The 22891-nt window shown below is 42.2% G+C and overlaps 1 protein-coding gene across 32 annotated transcripts in view; it reads left to right on the forward strand.

The window, feature by feature from the left end:
• The window catches only part of LOC112259973 (receptor-type tyrosine-protein phosphatase delta), a 600208-nt gene that overhangs the window by 389087 nt on the left and 188230 nt on the right, over positions 1-22891 (forward strand). The window contains exon 1 of one of the 32 annotated variants that reach the window (XM_024434699.1): positions 5147-5513. The exons of the other annotated variants lie outside the window; for them this stretch is intronic. The gene's annotated coding sequence lies outside the window, so the exon portion shown is untranslated. Of the gene's footprint in view, positions 1-5146; positions 5514-22891 lie in introns of those variants that run through there. 32 annotated transcript variants of the gene reach the window in all.

Below are 22891 nucleotides of genomic sequence, written 5' to 3' on the forward strand. Positions count from 1 at the left end.
TCTGGAGAGCCTTACGGTTGTGGGCGGAGCAGTTGCCATACCAGGCGGTGATACAGCCCGACAGGATGCTCTCGATTGTGCATCTGTAGAAGTTTGTGAGTGCTTTTGTTGACAACCCGAATTTCTTCAGCCTCCTGAGGTTGAAGAGGCGCTGCTGCGCCTTCTTCACGATGCTGTCTGTGTGGGTGGACCAATTCAGTTTGTCTGTGATGTGTACGCCAAGGAACTTAAAACTTACTACCCTCTCCACTACTGTCCCATCGATGTGGATAGGGGGGTGTTCCCTCTGCTGTTTCCTGAAGTCCACAATCATCTCCTTAGTTTTGTTGACGTTGAGTGTGAGGTTATTTTCCTGACACCACACTCCGAGGGCCCTCACCTCCTCCCTGTAGGCCGTCTCGTCGTTGTTGGTAATCAAGCCTACCACTGTTGTGTCATCCGCAAACTTGATGATTGAGTTGGAGGCGTGCGTGGCCACGCAGTCGTGGGTGAACAGGGAGTACAGGAGAGGGCTCAGAACGCACCCTTGTGTGTTTGTCTCGGGCCTAAAAACACCCATTACAATATCCTCCAAACACCAGCTTCTCGGGTATTATCACTTAAATCAACCCTTTGCAATCCCTTGAAAGGACACCTTATTGTAAAGTGTTGCCAATATGGATGATGTCATTTGGATTGATCAAATCAACAAAATAATATTTTCTGTGTGACAAAAATCAATATGTCTATCAGTTCAGGTCAGCCTTACCTTCACTTCAATATCAGCACAAATAATCAATGGCACCAATTTGCATTATAGGACTTGATGGTGTATCCAATAACACATGTCAAAGGGGAATTCACCACCTCCCATAATTTGTGATATTAAAAAGCTCATCAGTGTTTTTGGGATTAGTCAAGGTCTCCAGAGATTTACTGTACCACAGTGAGGGTGTTTGTTGTTGTTGTTTGTGTATAATACACAGCCGGTATAATATATGTATTACCCTCAGCCAATATGCAGTTTCTGAGAGCACTCTGTGATTCTTGACATAATTAGCGACATTTACATATCATTAGCATTGGTAATGTTTTCGTTATCATACAGTATGTGGGGACCCCATAGTGCAGAAATCATCAACTAGATTCAGCCGCGGGACGATTTTTTCTTGAGCAGATGTTCAGGGGATCGGAACATAATTACTAATAATTTGTAGAATGCAAATTGACCACAAGAAGCCCAAACCGATATAATATTTGACTGAAACATAATCATTTCAAACCTTGCTTACATTTGTATACGATCACATATATCGCTCTGTTATTTGCGGGAATACTTTGGAACAGATTTCCACTATTAAAATCCCTTGGAGCTGAATCGCTGATGTTTTTACAGTATGTTGTGTTTTTTTAAACTTGGGGCACTAAATAAATTAACTCGTGGGCTGCCAGTTGGGGAACCCTGCCATTGTGTGTGGAGGGTTTCCCACTTTATATACTGCAATGTAGAGTGCTGAAGCACGTAGCACGTACAAATTGTCTGTTCTCAGTTGCAACACTCACCACCAAGTTCCAAACTGCCTTTGGCACAAGAACTGTTAGTCAGGAGCTTCATGAAATGGATTTCCATGGCCGAGTAGCCGCACACAAGCCTAAGATCACCATATGCAATGCCAAGCGTCAGCTGGAGTGGTGTAAAGCTTACCACCATTGGACTCTGGAGTGGTGGAAACACGTTCTCCGGAGTGATGAATCACACTTCACCATCTGGCAGTCCGACGGACGAATCTGGGTTTGGCGGATGCCAGGAGAATGCTACCTGCCCCAATGCATAGTGCCAACGGTAAATTTTGGTGGAGGAGGAATACTGGTCTGGGGCTGTTTTTCATAGTTCAGGCCCCTTAGTTCCAGTGAAGGGAAATCTTAATGCTATTGCATACAATGACATTCTAGACCATTCTGTGCTTCCAACTATGTGGCGACAGTTTATGAGAAGGCCCTTTTCTGTTTCAGCATGACAATGCCCCCGTGTACAAAGCAAGGTCCATACTGAAATGGTTTGTCGAGATTGGTGTGAAATAACTTGACTGGCCTGCACAAAGCCCTGACCTCAACCCCATCAAACACCTTTGGGATGAATTGGACCTCCGACAGCTAGCCAGGCCTAATCGCCCAACACCAGTGCACGACCTCACTAATGCTCTTGTGGCCGAATGGAAGCAGACGAGTGGAGGCTGTTATTGCAGCAAAGGGGGGGCCAACTCCATATCAATGCCCATGATTTTGGAATGAGATGTTCGACGAGCACGTGTCCTCGTACTTTTGTATGTACACACTTTTGTTTGTGTAGATGAGTAAACATGACGTATATAGAGCATCAGAATAATGCCTATTGGCACACTATTGAGTTCATGCTAATCTCCTTGTAACAGTGTTCATCTTATGATATTCACCATCTGTTCCAGATGTGGCGTCACCGTAGGAATGTATAAGATCACTACATTGCCAGGCATAATAGGGAACAAACTCGACTTATCTCATGCAAAAGCAGAGAAACACTGTATCATAGCCAAGCATCTGGATTGCCTTTGTCTTGAATCCATCTTATTGGACAGTTGGTTCATGGACTCGTCATATAGTCCTACGTGACAAAGTTCACCCATTATAGGTAATGAGTGCTCTAAAGAAATCCCACCCTTGCCCACATTTATCAACAATAGCCTGACGTATTACACTCTCATAACTGTGCCAAGATTCTTGTTCTTGGCCCAAGAACATAAAAACCACAAGGTTAGACGTAGCATGGGGTTGTAAATCTAATAACTAGTCTCATACAATTATATTCAAAGAGAGAACAGGCTTGAAAACAGTAGCTAGTCGTATTGCGGCCATATTGTATTCCTGTTATAGCTTGTACTGTGATGTCTCTGAGCATGTCTAGTCACTATGTTTAAGGTGTACATTACAAGAAATGTCAACAGCTTTTCAAATGTCGACATTTTCACGTTACATACTTTAGGTATATGCATGCATACACTGTATATCATATTATGTAGGCTTAAACCCACCAAAACATGTCAAGGACGAATCATTTAATTGGGGCTTTGGCTCTGGTTGAATCTTGAGTTTTTCAAACAATAATTTCAATGACATTCAAACAATTTTACAACATTGCTTTTGTAGGCACAACTGAACATCACTGTCTAAACAAACCTGTCATTTTCACATAGCCAGAACTGGATAATTGCTAAATCAAAAGATATTTGAAATGACATATTTCTCAAGTGTGCCCATATTGTTCATTGTTACAAAACCGCCTATTTTATTTAACCTATAAAATATATATTCAGCAACACGCTCCTATATCCAATTTTGCCCTTAAAGTGTAACTCAATATTATTTGTGTGGATAAATCAACATTACTCAATCAGATACATGTAATGGGGAGTGAGAGAGAGAGACCGAGAGAGAGACCGAGAGAGAGGGGAGAGAGATAGAGAGACAGAGAGTTGGCTGGGACACTGGTACACTGAGTGAGGTGGCTCTCTCAATGTTACCATTGTTAGATGCGAGATGTTTGTGCCTGCGGGCTAAGTTGTTCATCAGAAGCTTTGGGTCCCAGCCACAAAAGCAAGTTTTCTCCAAACACCCTCACTCATTCGTCGCCCCAGGACATTGTTTTTCATCCTCTAAATAAGGTCCCGGCATACACTTGACTTTGTTATGGCTTGGTGAACTCTGCAGAATACAATGCACAATGATATGTTTGCCTCAGTCGATAATACTGGCTTATTAAAAAGTGTAGAGATGAATAACACATTGTGTCATTAGTACAAGTAGTAGAAGTAGTAGAAGGAGCAGTAGCATTAGTAGTCGAAGTAGTAGTAGTAGTAGAAGTAGCAGTAGTAGTAGTAGTAGTGGTAGTAGTAGTAGTAGTAGCAGTAGCATTAGTAGTAGAAGTAGTAGTAGAAGTAGTAGTAGTAGTAGCAGCAGAAGGAGCAGTAGCATTAGTAGTAGAAGTAGTAGTAGTAGTAGTAGTAGTAGCAGAAGGAGCATTAGTAGTAGTAGTAGTTGTAGTAGTAGTAGTAGTAGTAGTAGAAGTAGTAGTAGCAGAAGGAGCATTAGTAGTAGTAGTAGTTGTAGTAGTAGTAGTAGTAGTAGAAGTAGCAGTAGTAGTAGTAGTAGTGGTAGTAGTAGTAGTAGCAGTAGCATTAGTAGTAGAAGTAGTAGTAGAAGTAGTAGTAGTAGTAGCAGCAGAAGGAGAAGGAGCAGTAGCATTAGTAGTAGTAGTAGTAGAAGTAGTAGTAGTAGTAGTAGTAGTAGTAGCAGAAGGAGCATTAGTAGTAGTAGTAGTTGTAGTAGTAGTAGTAAATATAATATGAGTAGTGCTTCTTACATTGTTAAAACAATCATTAGTGATTACATTATTGTTTCTTCAAGGGCAAAAACATTGTCATCGGTAATGTATTGTTATCATTCCTCTTGAACGTGTTTTAACTACATGTGGCTTGTGTAAGTAAATGGTGGAATTCCTCAGATAAAACTAAGCCCATGAATTAAATCTAAATGGCCAAAAGTCTCTTTTTCTCTCTCTCTCTCTTTTTCTCTCTCTCTCTCTCTTTTCTCTTTTTCTCTCTCTCTCTTTTTCTCTCTCTCTCTTTTTCTCTCTCTCTTTTTCTCTCTCTCTTTTTTTCTCTCTCTCTCTTTTTCTCTCTCTCTCTCTCTCTCTCTCTCTCTCTCTCTCTCTCTCAATTCAAGGGCTTTATGTTAACATTGCCAAAGCAAGTGAAGTAGATAATAAACAAACGTGAAATTAACAATAATATTTAACAGTAAACATTATACTCACAGAAGTTCCAAAATAATAAATACATTTCAAATGTCATACTCTATCTCCTCTCTCTCTCCCTCCCATGCACACACACACATTTCTTCTTCAATTCACACATTTTCACCGTCTGAAAACAATTGACCGATTATTTTACCACGCTAGACAAATGTTTCCCTCAAAACTGTTAAGTGTCATGGTGTCCAAACGTCAGCATTACTTTGGTCGACTGAAGGGGAGAAAGTTGATCCCGGGGAGTTAGTTGTTCCTGTTGAGTGACGTCACCGTTCCATCCCCTCTCGGTTTCTGTGCCTGAGTCGGGCAGTCTGTGTATGAGTGTCGGCAAGAGAGAACGAGAACGCGTCCCTGCTGCACGGCACACACAGAACTACAGTCTCGACACATAGAATAATGAATACCTAACGCGCACAACGACGGGAAATATACCACGTTTTCATCGCTGGACGTTCTGGTCCATACGCTCGCTGTTGTGGTTTGCCTCTTGCTTTGAGGAAGATTAATTTAATGAGTAAAAAAGCAAAGTCAAGGAAAAGAGGCGAAATAAGAGCGGACAGACTGGAAGCGAAGCGTATATAGAAGTACAGACGGATTATTTATCTAATACTGCTATCATTCTGGATGTAATTCGCGACTATTCTTATACAACTGGAGACCGAGTTCAAAGACTGAATGAAACTATGATAAGGTAAGCTTCTATGGAAATGACCATTCAAATTGGCGAATTTGTGGATGTATGACTTCTCACGCACAGTGTGAGCGGATTGAAGTCGTCGCCACAAGTCTTTCAAATAGTGTGGTGCGTGTTGAGATGCGATTGATTTGTTGTATTCGTTTATTGTCAAATATATTGGAGCACCAAACTATGTCTGTGCTTAGACATTTCGTGAGTTATACTTATCGATTAGTTTGTTGTTTTTATTATGTAGGCCTGTAGAGTGGAAAGGAAGACTGCAGTTAATTGAGATGGAATTGACTGATAGACCAGTGCCTTTTTTTTGTGAAGGACGAGAGCGTCCCATTGAATTAAATTACTCAATATACATGCACATTTACAACAGGATAACAATAGGTATTTGAGTTATTATATTTATGACTATTCCAGTAGACTAGACGATTTTGAGGATCTGGGTATTCGTTTACTGTATGATCATGTAAATTCTACAGCAGAAGGCTACGGAAATACAGTTAATATATTGTGTAGTCCTATGGCAGAATAATACCAATTATCGTATTGTGTAGTCCTATGGTAGAATAATACCAATTATCGTATTGTGTAGTCCTATGGTAGAATAATACCAATTATCGGGCTCATAAATATATAGATGATCGGGCTCATAAAACATTCATAAAGTATTTGATTTGCTTCTCAGATTTTTATTTTCCGATTAATCGATGGTCCTCTTTTAAGATTACGATAGAGATATCACAGTTTGATTGGAAAACAGCGATTTTTGTGGAGTCTGCCATCATGATTTAAAGCCGCATTCCTCGCACTTGGAAGAGACGCGCGTCTTATCTATGTTGTCGCCTATTTTTGGAACACATTTTTGTTTCCCAACGGTCCTAACTTAACTGTCGGACAGGGCGAACTGTATCCCTGGGTTTACAGGCGTTGAAAAGGGCACACAAAGAAAGGCGAAAACGCCCGTCACTAAATCAGGTGAAAGCGAACCTTTTTTTCCATGACAATTTTTCCAATAAAACTTGCGAACAACACCTGTGCTCGCTGAGCAAGTTTAGCCGCTAGGGGCCTTCATAGCATACTCTACTCGACAGTAAGACATCGGAATGCAGAGCAGAGAATGGCCAATGGGGTTGAGATGGCCAGTGATGCCAGAGGAAGACAGGCTACATTCTCTCCCCCTTTGCCTTACCAATGCCCCTCAAGAGATGTTCCATGTTGTTACGCTCCTGTTGTGATCATACAAGGCTATCATGGTTGTTGTAGACAACATTTATTTTGAGAATAATAAGGTTGCAATGCTGTGTGCTGGTCTACTGCTGATCTTTTTTGATAAATGATATTCTTATATTTTAAACAAAGTCATCACATGTTGGTTTAATTGCTTTTTTTAATGCAGTATATCATTTTATTACATTTTCTGTGTTTGAGACTTTTCTAGGTAGAGTAAAAGAGAATGTGCATGTATGAAACAGTACATGCAAATGACTTGGCATTTGGTTATTCTACAGTCCATGCCCGTTCAGCTGCGTTATAGCTCAGTTTTGGGTTGTGTTGAGTTTGTTGCTCTGAGTGAAATAAAATCCATTAAGAGAGGTTGGGGTAGTGAGGTGTTGAAAATGTCTCGTAAGTGCTTTGTAATTGTGTGTGTGCGTATGAGTGTGTGTGTGTGTGTGTGTTTGTGCGCACGTCTCTTTACGTGAGCAGCTGTGTGATTGAGCAATCTCCATGCAGTTTGTAGGCAGTAAGCACTTTCAGAGAGCTCACCCAAGCACCAATCCTGTCTTCTATGTTTTACAGTTTCCAGCTCCAACAATTAGCACTCGCCCAATTTTGACACACAGCAATTAGCGCCCATCGCTACTTGTTCGCTTTCTAATTTCGCCATTACGACAGCCTCCCTCAAAAAGAGGAGACTAGACACATATACGTTTACATGGAATAGCCTAGTTGATTTGAGTTGTTCAACCCAAAGAGAGCTCTTGTGAGAGATGAGTTTAGCTGTTTTGAAAGCAGGGTTGAAGCAACCACCTTGTCTGCCTCTGTCCTTGGCTGCTTTCCTTGTGAGGTCCTTTGAAACAATGTATGGCTGTGTTTGAAGAACCGTTTTGTCATATAACAAACCAAGTTTCTATGACTCAGTGCTGCAGGGGAAGACTGTATTGTGTATCGATGAAAGTGAGGCTTTTAGTTCATTTGCAGTGTGTGTTTCGTGCTGGGACTGAAAATGATGATACAGTACACAGGCCGCTGACATGAGAAGAGCCTGCTGCCAAAGGGTTAATAGATTCCCTATGCGGGGAGTCAGAGCATTTTTGTTCATTCCCGTCCCCCCCCAGGACATGTTTTTGTTGTACACTCACCTGGCTAGAATGTTCTATTCCCCAGGGATGCAGACTCTATTCACCGTTTCATCTCCAAATAGGTCATCCATGTGAATCGTGTAGATCAGAAAAAAACTACAAGTGTGCAGACGCAGAGTGTATCACCCACTGAGCTATGAGTGCTTCATCCAATACTACGTGTGACAGCTGAGAGCAGCCCCTAACCAGCCATGAAAGGCGCTGCATGGTCATTCCGACGTCTGCATTGGCCGTGCAGCATTTACGGCGATTTGGCATCTGCAGAAGTCACGGCATTCATACTTTGTGCCCTTCGCCGAGCGGCTCAGAATGGATGAGCGGAGCTGTTGTGAAAGAAGTGAGTTTGTGTTTATACAGGACCTCCCACTCCCACCTACCGTCAACCAATCATGTCAATGCAGAGCTATACGGAGCCCTCTGCATCGTTGCAACATTTGAGCGGCGCACGAAGATGCGGTACGGAGCTCAATTTGGCCTCTGCGTGCCTCAGGAGGCATTGCAATTGCGTCACACCCTCCGACCACATTTTCAGATCAAGTTGGCTCTTAGCCTACTCCGCTGTTTCTCTCCGTCCGTTCTTTAACCACATCTCCATCACTTTTACAATATTATTTAGCTGTAATTGCGAGCTGGGGTGTGAAGGTAGTGATGAGGTTTCTGTTGTTACATTTGTTTCATTATTGGAGTGGCTCGCAGCGCCAGCAAAGTGGATACGTAGATGTCTTTTCATTTCGCCTGTAAGAACAAGCAAGCCAGTGACTATGCAGCCTTTGAGTGGCACTGCCACTGGCTAGCTAGCTTATAACATTGCACCCCTTGGCTATGCACAGGGAAAATGGAAAAAGGATAGATAGCCTACTTAAAGAGAAGCATCCTACCTTTGAAGCATATGGCTAATCACTGTAATTCTATGCAAAAACATCTATTTTGCTGGTGTTCCTTAAATTCAGTTTGGTGTGTCTGTGTGTGAGGGAGAGAGAAAGAGAGTGGTGTGCAGTGGTGTGTATTCAACAAGATTTACCAAGAAAAAAAATCAAATATATATGAAATAATTTATCTTTCGTCTCTCTGTGTTTCATAATTTCCCTTCAATTCGCAAGAGGCTGAAAGTATCTCACCGGAGAAAGAATCAGAGTGAGCGAAACCGCGCCCCTCTGTCTCTGTATGTGTAGCCCTCCTTGGACACTGTGTTAACTAACCTCCAGACGAGCTTCAATGCCATACAACTCTCCTTCCGTGGCCTCCAACTGCTCTTAAACGCAAGTAAAACTAAATGCATGCTTTTCTATCGATCGCTGCCTGCACCTGCTCGCCCGTCCAGCATCACGACTCTGGACGGCTCTGACTTAGAATACCTGGACAACTACAAATACCTAGGTGTCTGGTTAGACTGTAAACTCTCCTTCCAGACTCACATTAAGCATCTCCAATCCAAAATTAAATCTAGAATCGGCTTCCTATATCGCAACAAAGCATCCTTCACTCATGCTGCCAAACAGACCCTCGTAAAACTGACCATCCTACCGATCCTCGACTTTGGTGATGTCATCTATAAAATAACCTCCAACACTCTACTCAACAAACTGGATGCAGTCTATCACAGTGCCATCTGTTTTGTCACCAAAACCCCATACACTACGACCATTGCGACCTGTACGCTCTCGTTGGTTGGCCCTCGCTTCATACACGTCGCCAAACCCACTGGCTACAGGTTATCTACAAGTCTCTGCTAGGTAAAGCCCCGCCTTATCTCAGCTCACTGGTCACCATAGCAGCACCCACTCGTAGCACGCGCTCCAGCAGGTATATCTCACTGGTCACCCCCAAAGCCAATTCCTCCTTTGGTCATCTTTCCTTCCAGTTCTCTGCTGCCCATGACTGGAACGAATTGCAAAAATCTCTGAAGCTGGAGACTCACATCTCCCTCACTAGCTTTAAGCACCAGCTGTCAGAGCATTTTACTGATCACTGCACCTGTACTTAGCCTATCTGTAAACAGCCCATCTATCTACCTACCTCATCCCCTATTTATTTATTTATTTTGCTCCTATGCACCCCAGTATCTCTACCTGCACATTCATCTTCTGCCGATCTACCATTCCAGTGTTTAATTGCTATATTGTAATTACTTCGCCACCGTGGCCTATTTATTGCCTTAACTTACCTCATTTACACTCACTTTATATAGACTTTTTGTTTTCTTTTGTTCTACTGTATTATTGACTGTATGTTTTGTTTATTCCATGTGTAACTCTGTGTTGTTGTATGTGTCGAATTGCTGTGCTTTATCTTGGCCAGGTCGCAGTTGCAAATGAGAACTTGTTCTCAACTAGCCCACCTGGTTAAATAAAGGTGAAAAAATACAAAACATATATACATATATCTGTGTCACGCCTGCTCCCGCTCTTATGGCCGGGCGCCAGGCTCCCCAGCACTGCACACTCCTGCCACCATCATTACATACACCCCCCCCGTCATGTGCTTCAGCGGTTATTGGACTCACCTGGACTCAATCACCTCTGTCATTACCTCTATTATCTGTCTGGTTCCCCTCTCTGTTCCCTGCTTCAGCATTAATTGTCGTTTGTCTTTGTATACCTGTGTGCTGACGCTGTTCCTGTCCTGTTTGTTACCGATGAAATGTTCAACTCCCCGTACCTGCTTCTCATCTCTGGCGTCGGTCCTTACAGTCTGATGCTGTCAGGTCAAAAAGAGTATGATATTGTTGCCGCCTGTAGCATTGAATGCAAGGGAAGCCAGTGAGCATTTAGCCACCTTTGATTAAAAAAAGTTTAAAATAATAGCCAATCAGCCTTGAGCTAGCTAAACTGAACAAGCTCAACATTGAATGTTCCTGGCGCATTTGGATACTCACCAATCACATCTCATCAAAAACCAAGAGTCATTGACAGACAAAACGTGGTTGAATTTATTCTGCCACTGTGTCTTCTTATTGTCTCGGCCTTAGGCCTACATATCACGATGCCAAGGCATATGAATTAACAGGTTATAAAGCAAACAATGCAATTATCACGACACACAGGTTGTAATATGGCATTTTTTTCCTGGCTTTGCTTTCCCAGTGATGTTACTGCTGCACCACTACTGGTGGTGTGTTTGAGAGACAGAGAGGATGTGTGTGGAAGAGGGAGTAAGTGTGTGTGCGTGTGAGGGAGGGAGGGTGCGTGTAGGATGGTTTCATAAAGGCCTAGTGGTTTTTCCTCTTACTGTCACAATGAAAACTTAAATCATTATGCATTGATATCCCTTACTACATTCCTCCTGCCCAATCACAGGTAGGCCTTTGGATAAGAGCAAATATGCATTATCCTTTTCTATTATACAGTAAAAAGTGCAGTGTTTCCCCTCTGTTAATAGTAGCCGCCACTCCCCCAAAAATATGATGGTAAAATGTTTTCATTGTTATATATATATATATATATATATATATATATATATATATATATATATATATATATATATATATATATATATATATATATATATATATATATGTATTTTTAAAGAAGATCATCTTTTTCAGAAGTAACAATCACCAAAATAAAACTAGACAGTCAGGGAGAATCTACAATTCCCAAAATAGCATGACACTGGGTCCCCATTGATTTTGTAATGAGTCACTCAGATACCCTGTGGTGTCGCGATACTTCTCTGTGTTGTGGTTCTTGGCCTGGTATCACATCATTAGTAAAATGTTGCTATTGTGGCAACCACATTCTGAAAATAGCCAAATGTTATTGGAGTTTACACCAGTTAGCATCATGATCCGCGCTCCAGGTGTACAGGTGAAGATGTTTATCAAGTTTCCAGTGACTTTTTGAACTATGCTTAGCCTTTAATATGTTCCACTGTGGTCTAAAGGCTTAGGCCTACATAGTGTGAACCAAGTAGAGGGACTTAGCTAATATAATTGAAACATCTTGAGATGGTATAAACTCAGCATTCAGTCTCTGAATGAGACAAAACCAAGTACCCTCTCAAAGAATTGGGCTCTCGTTTTACACGGCTATTGTTCCCACCAAATCTAATTGGCTATGACTCACCATCCTATTTCAGAAGGGGAAGTAAAAATTAATAAATAAATGTTTGGTGTGTGTGCTTGTGTTTGGTGTGTGTGTGTGCCTGTGTGTCTGCGAGCACTGCTCATCGAATGCAAGCCAAGGCTGTGGCCTTCCATTATGAGCTGTTGAATGAAAAATCAACACTTACATTATAAAAAGGATACATAAACACAGGCTGCAATTATGGGGCGCCAACCTGGTTGGAGAGAGAAGGCCACAGAGTGCCAAAAGGCCTGCTAACAATCATCCCATCGACGTGTCTTTCCCTGTAATCATCTGGTGGAATCTACCTTATTCGTACCAGCAGGCCCAAATTACCCCCAATTGTCTAGTGGACATCAAAACTATAAAATAACACATATGGAATCATGTCATAACCAAAAAAAGTGGTAAAACAAATCAAAATATACCCACCCTTTGCCTTGATGACAGCTTTGCACACTCTTGGCATTCCATTCTCTCAACCAGCTTCATGAGGAATGCTTTTCCAACAGTCTTGAAGGAGTTCCCACATATGCTGAGCACTTGTTGGCTGCTTTTCCTTCACTCTGTGATCCAATTCATCCCAAACCATCTCAATTGGGTTGAGGTTGGGTGACTGTGGAGGCCAGGTCATCTGATGCAGCAGTCCATCACTCTCCTTCTTGGTCAAGTAGCCCTTACACAGCCTGGAGGTGTGTTTTCGGTCATTGTCCTGATAGTTCCACTAAGGGCAAAACAGATTGGATGGTTTGTCACTGTGGTAGCCATGCTGGTTAAGTGTGCCTTGAATTCTAAATAAATCACAGACAGTGTCACCAGCAAAGCACCATCACACCTCCTCCTCCATGCTTCACGATGGGAACCACACATGCAGAGATAATCCGTTGACAAACTCTGCTTCTCACAAAGACATGGCGGTTGGAACCAAAAATCTAACATTTTAATATCCATTGCTTGTGTTTCATGGCCCAAGCAAGTTTCTTCTTCTTATTGGTTTCCTTTAGAAGTGATTTCTTTATAGCAGTTCGACCATGAAGACCTGATTCACGCAGTCTCCTCAAGTTGATGTTGAGATGTGTGTGTTTCTTGAACTCTGTGAATCATTTATTTGGGCTGTAATCTGAGGTGCAGTTAACTCTAATGAACTTTCCTCTGCAGCAGAGGTAACTCTGGGTCTTCCTTTCCTGTGGCGGTCCTCATGAGAGCCAGTTTCATCTTAGCTCTTGATGGTTTTTGCGACTGTACTTGAAGAAACTTTAAAACAAATGTTTCATAGTTTTGATGTCTTCACTATTATTCTACAATGAAGAAAACAGTCAAACATAAAGAAAAACCCTGTAATGAGTAGGTGTGTCCAAACTTTTGAGTGTGTGTGTGTGTGTGTTTGTGTGTGTGTGCGTGTGTGCATCCATACATGTGTGTATGCCTCCATCACCCTGTCAAAATGAAGACTTGACAAGGTGACGGACACTGACATCACACAGGCACGCATGTACACGCTCGCTTACACACACACACACACACACACACACACACACACACACACACACACACACACACACACACACACACACACACACACACACACACACACACACACACACACACACACACATACATACACATCTCCAACCAAGACACTTCTTTAGACTTTTAAGTAGTATTACCAAGCAAATCAATTTTACCCTCTAGATCCTCTCCTCTGACTCCCTCTGGTTTCATGGGGGAGGATGTAGACTTAAAGCTATAGGGGCGATCAGGCGACCCCCCACGTGCCACAAATGGGAGGGAATGTCCCACGACTGCCTCTCTCTGCAGCTGTTCTTCAGTGGTGGTTTAGGTTTCAACAGATATGCCACATGTCTGTAGCCAGTTGTGAGGAGTTAGGTGGGCGGCTACTGCTATGGCTTTGAATTGGGATCTGTAGTAGCACTGCATGGAAAAGGGATGGGATTCTGACCTCCATTTTGGCTCGACAGAATGCTAGTCGCTGCCAATCGTTAGCAGTTAGCAAGTTCCAACTGGAAACTAATGGAAACAAATGTAAAGAAACAGTTTCGCTGTTCTGGTTGCTAATATGATGTTTCCCTTCGATACATGGCTTAGTATCTGGGTAGACTTAAGCTTAATATGACACGTTTCCAGGTTTCACCCAAAATGGTGGTGTCTTTATGCCCTTGTTATCATCTCATTTTCTCTTATCTGTAATTTTGGGCCAGAACAGAACTAGGGTTCATTTAAATAACGGACTGAACGGGGGAAATAAAAGGCAGGAGAAATGGAAGTCACACCCTGCTATGTGCATTCATGTCACAGCGCTTTATCAAATTATTCCACAATGGCAGCAACAAAAGTGATGGAATTTCAATTAAAGTATGACAGTTTTAAAATGTGTTTCTGCTGCATGAGGGGAACAAAAAGTGATTTGGAATAGAAGGCGTATTCTCCAGTCTATATTCTCTGTTGGTTTCTCTCTTGCTCTCACTTTCTCGATTTCATCCTCTCTATTTCTCTCTTTTTCTCTCCCCCTCTCTCTGTATCTCTCAGAAAGGAATGACTAGGCTAAAACATTTTGTTTCTGAGGCATTCTGCTGTGGTTATAGCCCAGAGCCAATCAGCAACAGTGTTATGATAAAGGGGGCTTTGGAAGAACTTTCAAGATGGTTGACAGGCTTTTTCAGAGAACAATTACACTACCTGCTGTGAGAGATAGAGGGGTGGCAGCAGATAAGTGCTAGGGACTGAGACTTGGATCAGAGTAGCCAAGTCTGACCAGTGGCTAGCTCAAACTGGGGAAGTTCAACCTACATTTAACCCTCAGGGATTGTAAACAGTCTGGAAAGAGATTGTTACAGCCTTGTAAACACACACACATAGGTCTGGACACGGACATGGGTAGAGACACACGCACAAACAGACACACATACTGAAATGGTGGTCCTGTGGAGATGTACATAACAGATGATCATGGAAAACAGTGGAGGAGGTTTTGTCAAAAGGGACTTCTGTTTTGATCTTGTTTTTCTCATGCTGAGGCAGTCAACTCTTTGATTTCCTGACACATTTAAACCCACAGATGGTTCGGTTATTTCTTACATCAGATCAAGAATCCAATGTGGTCCCTTCAGCTTTTTGGCTTTTTGTTCAGCTCTACGGAAAATAATATATTTTTGTGTGAAATAGAAGAAGAAAAAAACGAAGCAAATGGAATTGAAGAACTAAGATGATTTAGCCGAGGTCTTTCATTTGTTTGCTGTCTACATGGGGAAAGTTCTATTAGAAAGTGCAGTGACATAGGCCCACAGTAATTTCACGACTGAGGAATGCATTTAACAGTGATGGATTTTCATCATTTGAAAATGTTCCCTGATTTCCCCTGCAATACATGAATCCACAAATATTCTCATCTTGGTATCATGTTGGTATCTTAGCTACTCTAGAAATCCAAAGATCAAGGCTGATGTGTCATACAGTATGTGTTCTGTCCACACTGGTCATCTAAAGCTCTCTCTCTCTATGTTTCTCTCTATGTTTCCCTCTGTCACAATGTTTCTCTATGTTTCCCTCTGTCTCTATGTTTCTCTATGTTCCTCTCTATGTTTCCCTCTGTCACAATGTTTCTCTATGTTTCCCTCTGTCCCTATGTTTCTCTCTGTCTGTCACTGTGTCTCTGTCTGTCACTATGTTTCTCTCTGTCTGTCACTATGTTACTCTCTGTCTGTCACTATGTTTCTCTCTGTCTGTCACTGTTTCTCTCTGTCTGTCACTATGTTACTCTGTCTGTCACTATGTTTCTCTCTGTCTGTCACTGTTTCTCTCTGTCTGTCACTATGTTACTCTGTCTGTCACTATGTTACTCTGTCTGTCACTATATTTCTCTCTGTCTGTCACTGTTTCTCTCTGTCTGTCACTATGTTACTCTGTCTGTCACTATGTTTCTCTCTGTCTGTCTCTGTTTCTCTATGTATCTCTATATGTTTCCCTCTGTCTCTATGTTTCCCTCTGTCTCTATGTTTCTCTATGTATCTCTATATGTTTCCCTCTGTCTCTATGTTTCCCTCTGTCTCTATGTTTCTCTATGTATCTCTATATGTTTCCCTCTGTCTCTATGTTTCCCTCTGTCTCTATGTTTCTCTATGTATCTCTATATGTTTCCCTCTGTCACTATGTTTCTCTCTGTCTGTCACTATGTTTCTCTCTCTGTCTCTATGTTTCTCTATGTTTCTCTTGTTTCCCTCTGTCACTATGTCTCTATGTATCTCTATATGTTTCCCTCTGTCTCTGTTTCTCTATATTTCTTTCTGTTTCCCTCTGTCTCTATGTTTCTCTATATGTTTCCCCTCTGTCTCTGTTTCTCTATGTATCTATATGTTTCCCTCTGTCTCTATGTTTCTCTATGCATCTATATGTTTCCCTCTGTCTCTGTTTCTCTATGTATCTATATGTTTCCCTCTGTCTCTATGTTTCTCTATGCATCTCTATGTTTCCCTCTGTCTCTATGTTTCTCTATGTTTCTCTATATGTTTCCCTCTGTCTCTATGTTCTCTATGTTTCTCTCTCTGTCACTATGTTACTCTCTGTCTGTCACTATGTTTCTCTCTCTCTGTCACTATGTTTCTCTCTCTCTGTCACTATGTTTCTCTCTGTCTGTCACTATGTTTCTCTCTGTCTGTCACTATGTTTCTCTCTGTCTGTCTCTATGTTTCTCTGTTTCTCTCTATGTTTCCCTCTGTCTCTATGTTTCTCTGTTTCTCTCTGTCTCTATGTTTCCCTCTGTCTCTATGTTTCTCTGTTTCCCTCTGTATCTATGCTTCTCTCTATGTTTCCCTCTGTCACTATGTTTCTCTCTGTTTCCCTCTGTCACTATGTTTCTCTCTGTCTGTCTCTGTTTCTCTATATTTCTCTGTTTCCCTCTGTCACTATGTTTCTCTATGTTTCTCTCTATGTTTCCCTCTGTCTCTATGTTTCTCTGTTTCCCTCTGTCTCTATGTTTCTCTCTATGTTTCCCTCTGTCTCTATGTTTCTCTGTTTCTCTCTGTTTCCCTCTGTCACTATGTTTCTCTCTGTCTGTCTCTATGTTTCTCTATATTTCTCTGTTTCCCTCTGTCACTATGTTTCTCTCTGTTTCCCTCTGTCACTATGTTTCTCTCTGTTTCCCTCTGTCACTATGTTTCTCTCTGTTTCCCTCTGTCACTATGTTTCCCTCTGTCACTATGTTTCCCTCTGTCACTATGTTTCTCTCTGTTTCCCTCTGTCACTATGTTTCTCTCTGTTTCCCTCTGTCACTATGTTTCTCTCTGTCTGTCTCTATGTTTCTCTATATTTCTCTGTTTCCCTCTGTCACTATGTTTCTCTATGTTTCTCTCTATGTTTCCCTCTGTCTCTATGTTTCTCTGTTTCTCTCTGTTTCCCTCTGTCTCTATGTTTCTCTCTGTTTCCCTCTGTCTCTATGTTTCCCTCTGTCTCTATGTTTCTCTATATGTTTCCCTCTGTCTATGTTTCTCTATGTTTCTCTAAATGTTTCTCTATGTTTCTCTAAATGTTTCCCTCTGTCTCTATGTTTCTCTGTATGTTTCCCTCTGTCTCTATGTTTCTCTCTGTCTGTCTCTATGTTTCGGTATATGTTTCCCTCTGTCTCTATGTTTCAGTATATGTTTCTCTGTTTCCCTCTGTATCTTTGTTTCTCTCTGTCTCTCTCTGTTTCCCTCACTATGTCTCTCTATGTCTCTATATGTCTCGCTCTATGTTTCTCTCTATGTTTCCCTCTGTCTCTATGTTTCTCTATATGTTTCCCTCTGTCTCTATGTTTCTCTATGTTCATCTCTATGTTTCCCTCTGTCTCTATGTTTCTCTATGTTTCTCTAAATGTTTCCATCTGTCTCTATGTTTCTCTATATGTTTCCCTCTGTCTCTATGTTTCACTCTGTTTCCCTCTGTCACTATGTTTCTCTCTGTCTGTCCCTATGTTTCTCTCTATGTTTATCCATGTTTCCCTCTGACTTTGCTTCTCTATGTTTCTCTCTGTTTTCCTCTGTCTCTATGTTTCTCTCTGTCTGTCTCTATGTTTTGGTATATGTTTCCCTCTGTCTCTATGTTTCAGTATATGTTTCTCTGTTTCCCTCTGTCTCTATGTTTCTCTCTGTCTCTCTCTGTTTCCCTCACTATGTCTCTCTCTATGTCTCAATCTATCTCTATATGTCTCGCTCTATGTTTCTCTCTATGTTTCCCTCTCTATGTCTCTCTATATGTCCATCTCTATATGTCTCGCTCTATGTTTCTCTCTGTTTCCCTCTCTATGTCTCTCTCTGCCTCTCTCTCTGTTTCCCTCTCTATGTCTCTTTCTATCTATCTCTCGATGTCTCCCTCTGTTTCCCTCTACATTTGTCTCTAGGTTTCCCTCTCTATGTCTCGCTCTATCTATCTCTCTATGTTTCTCTCTGTTTCCCTCTGTTTCCCTCAATGTCTCTCTCTATCTATCTCTTTATCAATCTCTTTCTCTATCTCTCTGTTTCTATGTCTTTCTCTATGTCTTTCTCTCTCTCTCTTTCTCTTCCTCTCTTTTTTTCTTACTTCCTTTCTCTCTCTCTCTTTCTCTCTCTCTCTCTTTCTCTCTCTCTCTTTCTCTCTCTCTCTCTCTCTTTCTCTCTCTCTCTTTCTCTCTCTCTTTCCTCATGACGCAATTATAGCCCAGCCACTTTGAAGAAACCATGCAGAAGTAAAATGACTTGTCATGTCCGGCGTAATGACCACCATTTTGAAGGGGAATGGTAATGGAGAGAGAGGTAGGGAGAGGGAGTGATAGACGGAAAAGGAGAGAGAGAGGTAGAGAGGGAGCAACAGAGTACGAGAGGGAGGTAGAGAGAGTGTGTGTAAGACAGAGAAGGGTAAAGAGAAAGAGAGGAATAGAGAGACCGATAGTATGCTTTTTTGTGTCGCCTCGTGTCTCTCTGATCCAGGCCAGGGCATCAAGGATCCTGTTCCCTCTATAGTTCCCAATTCATTTAGACCAAGGGAAGCTTAGCAGCTTTAAGGCAGATTACAAGATGAATTGTACTGGGAGAGACACAGTATATTATTTTTAGGGGGAGGGGTGGTGTGTGGAGGGGGGCTGATGCCAGAGGCCAGGGTAGAGTGGCATCACCTGTGGTTGTGTGCGTGTCTGTGTGTGTGTGTGTAAGAGAGTGTGTTTGAGCAGATATGTGTGTGTGTTTGAGCATGTGTGTGTGTTTATGCGAGCGTGTGTGTGTGTGTGTGTGTGTGTGTGTGTGTGATCACCTAGGTAAGCAGCTGGCTCTCTTTTACAGTTCTGCACTAATGAGTGTAGACAGTTCGGTGGCTGGAGTCATTATTCATCTATTAATATAGATTGGAGTTGTTTGGGAGAATTTTATCACCGGCGTACAGGAATAGGAGTTTGTCCTGTGGGAAAATGAAATTGTACTCAACTCTCAAATGAATAAAAAGGAATTTTATATTGAAAGACTTGGTTATAAAGGCAATACTGTCTCACTTTCGTTTCTGGCTGGTGTTGGTATTTGGTGAACGGGTCAGTCCCTTGCATATTTTGCCATCATTTCATATGTAATAGACCACTCAGGTTTGTCATGTTGAATCGTTTGGATGACGCTAATGTTTATGACTATTCTCAGTATGAGGTCTCCTTCTCTTCCTATTCTTCTTTGTTCTCCTTTTGCGTTGTGATATTTTTAGCATCCGATTCATGATGACAGGTGAAGGCTGTGTTTGTATCTTCAAAGTGAGCCGGGTGCTAGCAGACGCTACATACGTAGCCTTTTCATGTATATTTGAAGAAGTATGTCAGAGGGGTTTCACTTGTTGCATCATGCAGGGCAAGTTGATACTGTTCTGTAGACAGGGCCTTGTTTATATTTAGCTCTATTTGGCTCTAAAAAAAAAATCTAATAAAAATATGGCTCGGATGACCCACCAACATATTTATATGCTGGTAGTCTATTCATTATTTGTTCAGCATTGGAGGCCAAACTTGTGCGGTAAATCCCAAACATTCTTTGACTCTACCTTCATATTTATTCACAAACATCATCTCTAAGTTTGAAAAATATGGAGCGGTATAGTTGCAATCGAACACAGCCTCAAATAAGGTTCTGAAGTGTCAACTACAGCAAAAACAGCAAACTAGGTTTCGCCCTGCAAGCACGTAGTCAGATATAAACTATGTTTGGATGAGAGCATATGGAAAAGAAATACCCCATGAGATGAGAGGGGTTAGACTATGGGAAAGTTTAGCCACAGGCACATGATAGGTCAGGTTACTATTAAACGTAGTCCAGGCTGGAACAAAGGAAGCTGTCACAAATACACAGAGGCAGTATACCCTTCTAATGAGGTCATGATATTATTTAACACCCGGCTGTAATATTGCACAGGGATGATCATCTAGACACATTATGATAATATACATCATTTGGCTCCAAGGATAACATTTGATGTCAGAAACAACCAGATGCTGTGATGCTCGATAGCTGTAGATTTTTTGTCCCCTGACTGAAATAAAGGATGACTTGGCAGATTTCTACCGCTCGGGAAGGCAAACGCAAGGCAGAGCGTCAACAATCTCCATTGTACTGTATGTTCACCACGGGTCTCCTTGAACTGACTACCTCAGTAGTGGTTGTAGGTTGCTGTGTGCTGTTCAAGGTCACAAATTCCAGGAATGCAACTCATTTCTGACCACCTAATTCTCAACCTGCCTCGGCCTTTTTGTTGCATGTGCGGAACAGTCTGTGCAGTCTAAAGAAACATTCCAAGGAGGCTTCAACGGTCTAATAACTGGACACTGTTGTGCTGTAACTGTTGGAAATATGCATATGGGACATAGTTATACCACATTCCAACTTGTGAGAAGTCGGACACTGAATTATGTTCTTGTAACACAGACAAATACAAAGAGATCACGTCATAGGTTTGATTTGTTGCAACTGTCATTTGGGATTTGACTCATTCCAACACAGATGACAGAATGGCAACCTAGCAACCAGATGATTGAGCCAAATGGCCCGTCACAGTTGAGATGTGTCTACATCTCCCTGTCTCTCTCCCTCTTTTTCTCTGTGTGTGTGGGTAGTCCCCAGTACATACAGTTCCCTGTGAGTGCCCAAATCGGCGTGTGTGTGTGCATGCTCAGAGTGAGGGACTGGTGGCACAAGGATGAATTTAGTAATCAAGCACTGATCCCACAGTCCCGCCGGTGATCAAAATGGGGATTTAGCACGCCTCTAGGCCCAAGGGAGAAAATGTGTTTTTCAGAGAGAGACTTTATCATCCTCGTCAGACAGAATGAAGATCTCTGGTCAATCCTGTCCACAGAGAAAAAAAGCACACCGGGGCCTAACACACCTCCACTCACTCTGATAGACAGTTAGATGTGTCAGAGGGAAATAGTTAGTAAATAAGAGATGGACAACTCAAACCACTGACATACAGCAGCAGTTACATAGAGATGGACAGGTAGACATCACCAAGGGAATGAGAAAAGGAATAGAAAGAACCAGGAAAAATCTACATTTCTACAGAGAAAGAGAGAGCGGTGCGAAGAGAAGAAGAGGGACATCATCCATCTTGCGGAGAAGAAGGAGGGCACGGATGACAGAAAAGAGTGAGGGAGGGAGCGAGAAAGAGACACCGACAGCTATTCGCTCACGGATCTAGAGAGTAATCAATGAAAGAGAATTCAAGTCTTTGAAAAAACAAACTTTTATCCACTCTTTAAGTATGAATGAATGCCCTCACATGCCAAAACTTGTGAAATGGCTGGCTAACTTTGGATCTCATTTTTCACCCTCAAGGGTTGATCTGTGTTGGTGTTAAGTTAGATTACTCGCCTGGGGATTGGCAGAGTAAAAAAAGCCAGCTGGGAAAAATATGTTTGAACCATTTCCCAGGTAAGCCAACATCAGTGTAAAAGGGTTGGTACTTCTGATTTACCGTAGCTGGCTGTTACTCCTTCATCTGAAAATTCACATTGTAATATTCCAAAACGATGTTCCCCTTCTTCTTCTCCACAATTGGTTCTGTATTGGAAAGAACCCAGGAGAGAAAGAAAGGGGGTTGCATGGTAGGAGTGTCCACTTTTCTATCACTGGCTCATTCTGTCACACTTCATAGAAAGTTTTTTTTTTGTAGTCATGAAAACATGACAACAATAGAATCCTTCCTTCCATTCGGGTCCCTCCATTCCCCCCATCCGCCCCCCCTGCTGTTTTGGAAATGTTCCCAACCGTCCATTGGGATAAGCTGAACAGAGTGTTGAAAGAGAATGTCCTGTGCTAGCTGCTAGCATATTGCTGTCTGCTGCTCTGCCTGGCTGCCAGGCCGCGTAACATTGCACCAGGGATTTATTTGCTGCTGTTCTTTTTCAACAATTGCGTCCAATTGTAGCAGTCACCACCACTCCTAAAGACCAATGAGGGCTAGACGGCTGACTAAACACATGCCTACTCTGCCTAAATGTACAGTATATCTCGCCAATACTTTCTGTATTTCATGATTCCCTACGGTGCTCAAGCAATCTTTGGGCTGATGAAAGGCCAAAGCATTCTTTCACGACAAGTCTGTGAACAGAAATGTGTGAGTCTGTTGAATGGAACATTACAGAGCTGTTGGGAACCGTGACCTTCCTCGCTTCTCTCAACAGGGTTGGGGTTCTGTCATCACGGGTTCTCACCACTCCCTTGCCTTCTTCCTTCTCTCCTTCTCCTTCCCTCTCTCCCCCTCATTCCCTCTCTCCCCCTCATTCCCTCTCTCCCACTCATCCCCCTTCCCTCTCTCCCCCTCATTCTCTCCCCCCCCTCTCCCCCTCACTCCCCCCTCATTCCCTCTCTCCCCCTCATTCCCTCTCTCCCCTCATTCCATTCCCTCTCCCTCTCCCCCCTCCTTCCCTCTCATTCCTTCTTTCTCCCTCTTTCCCTCTCTC

This window comes from Oncorhynchus tshawytscha, linkage group LG10 (genome assembly GCF_018296145.1).
Source record: "Oncorhynchus tshawytscha isolate Ot180627B linkage group LG10, Otsh_v2.0, whole genome shotgun sequence".
Taxonomy (NCBI): Eukaryota; Metazoa; Chordata; class Actinopteri; order Salmoniformes; family Salmonidae; genus Oncorhynchus; species Oncorhynchus tshawytscha.